Here is a 2500-nt window from a genome sequence, read left to right as displayed (position 1 = left end):
CTTTGAGACAAGCATATGACTACTGGCAGGATCAACCAGGGAGCTGCGTCAACTAGAGCTGAGCAGCCGGCCGCCCGGGAGTGTGTCCCGGGGGCCCGCGCGAACACGCAAGCGTCCGCTCAATTATTCTGCAAACAGGAGGAGGCTGAGCTCCCCTGCACCATACACCTCGAAACCCTCTCAGGTCCCGGCGGCGCGCAGCGCCGTCCTAAGTACTTGGTCGGGTTCGAGAGAGGCGCAATCGCCCGGAGTTTGGCGAGTAGACGCTTTAGGTGCGACCACCCGTGCTCCCAACTGAGCTTGCCGCTGCCGACAGAGGCCCGGGAGCGTGCTGTCGTGGCATTGCCGGCGGGAGACAACACGCGCCACCTACGGTGACCGGCAGCTCCAACGCCAGCGCCACAGAAGGACAAAAGCCCCACTTGGGTGCCGAAGCGAACTCTCCCAGCACAGCGCACGCGCCAACACGTCCGCACAGCTGCGATACAAACCACCTGCGAGAACCGCAGAGGCGACCGAGCAGCAGACGGCGTCGCGGCGCCGAGCGCCGGGCGGCGGCGCATCCTCAGCGCACACAGTCCTCAATCGGACCAGCACACTGCAGATGTCCACCGCGCTTCGCACCGGGCCCGCGAGGACCTACTTTGGCCGCACGGCGCCGCGTGCAGGGTGCGCCGGCGCGCAGCTGCGCCGCCTGCCGCCTCCGTCGGCCGGCGCGCCTGCCACTGGCCGCCCCCACCAGCCGGCTGTAGCGCGTGCGCCCACGCACCGCGCGGCCAGCACGCCGGGAGGCCCCCCCTCACCGGCCGGGGACGGTCCCACCCAGCCACCGCCGCGTATCGCTTCACACCCAGATGCCATTCACGTTCGTGGGCATGGTGGGTATCGCTGGAACAACCGGTTGGTAGCTCAACCGATCGTCGCCATCACTGATTCACCTCTAGCGAGAACAACCGCACCACAACGGTTTACCAGTTGTTCATTTGCGTAACGTCACCAGCAAACGTAGGCGTCCATCGCCATTTGCAAATTCAACGATTGTTGCATGCCTGTGTCAGGTGTCACGACACACTATGTCTGCCCACATACACGCAACAACATGTGCACGCTTCGCGAACACGTGGAAGGTGGCCCCCGTACGTATGCGATGTCCATTGCGCGAACGACTGTCAACCGGCCTCTGTCGCATGTCGCAGATGTGGAACGCAGTGCACCATGCTATCACGGTGTGTGAGAAGAGACGACTACGTCTGACAACACGCGCCACTACATCAACAGACGGCTCATGCTGATCGCCATCCAGGGCATACCACACTGCAATCCAGCTCTTATAGGGAGACGACACGTAGCTGAGTGCACAACATTTGGACCGCATGGTTCGCCGTTGTTGGCGCAGTCGTTGTACGGTCACATGTACCACGATGTATCATTCAGTACATGAGGACCAATGTGCAGTACAGTGTGTGATTTGGACGTACAACATCAGCGGACAGTTGACACAGGCCGTACCACAGCGTAGGCTAAGTGCTTCGCCATGCAAATGCCAATGAACAACTGCAAATGCCAATGAACAACTGCAAAGGGCATTGAGCATGTACGTCCTGCTGCCATCCACATTACAGTGTATAGCTGCAAGGTGTTTAACATGAAGCGATACACTGGGGACCGGGCAGTGCGAGTAGCAAACTATATTGCGGGGGTTGCAGTTAGGCAACACTACACTAATTTAACGCGTCGTATGACAATTACAGAGCAGGTTAAGGCCCAACGTGTGTTGGGTTAAGGCCCAACGTGTGTTGGGTTAAGGCCCAACGTGTGTTGGGTTAAGGCCCAACGTGTGTTGGGTTAAGGCCCAACGTGTGTTGGGTTAAGGCCCAACGTGTGTTGGGTTAAGGCCCAACGTGTGTTGGGTTAAGGCCCAACGTGTGTTGGGTTACAGCACAATATCGGTTACGTTACGGCGCAATGTGGGTTACGTTAAGGGGCAATGTGGGTTACGTTACGGCGCAATGTGGGTTACGTTAAGGGGCAATGTGGGTTACGTTACGGCGCAATGTGGGTTAGGCTAAGGCGCAATATAGGTTTCATTAAGGCGCAATATAGGTTACATTAAGGCGCAATATAGGTTACGTTAAGGCGCAATATAGGTTACGTTAAGGCGCAATATAGGTTACGTTAAGGCGCAATATAGGTTACGTTAAGGCGCAATATAGGTTACGTTAAGGCGCAATATAGGTTACGTTAAGGCGCAATATAGGTTAGGTTAAGGCGCAATATAGGTTAGGTTAAGGCGCAATATAGGTTAGGTTAAGGCGCAATACAGGTTAGGTTAAGGCGCAATACAGGTTAGGTTAAGGCGCAATACAGGTTAGGTTAAGGCGCAATACAGGTTAGGTTAAGGCGCAATACAGGTTAGGTTAAGGCGCAATACAGGTTAGGTTAAGGCGCAATACAGGTTAGGTTAAGGCGCAATACAGGTTAGGTTAAGGCGCAATACAGG

The 2500-nt window shown here is 56.3% G+C and overlaps 1 non-coding gene across 1 annotated transcript in view; it reads right to left on the bottom strand.

Annotated features, from left to right (window-relative positions):
* LOC124573680 overlaps positions 1–42 on the bottom strand; it is a 1910-nt gene extending 1868 nt beyond the window's left edge. The window contains exon 1 of the ribosomal RNA XR_006972059.1: positions 1–42. This exon is cut by the window's left edge and continues 1868 nt beyond it. This is a non-coding gene — a ribosomal RNA (small subunit ribosomal RNA).
* Positions 43–2500: the final 2458 nt, after the last annotated feature.

Source organism: Schistocerca americana, unplaced genomic scaffold (assembly GCF_021461395.2).
Source record: "Schistocerca americana isolate TAMUIC-IGC-003095 unplaced genomic scaffold, iqSchAmer2.1 HiC_scaffold_184, whole genome shotgun sequence".
NCBI lineage: Eukaryota > Metazoa > Arthropoda > Insecta > Orthoptera > Acrididae > Schistocerca > Schistocerca americana.
Note: the sequence above shows the minus strand (reverse complement) of the source record. Positions and strands in the feature narration are given on the sequence as shown.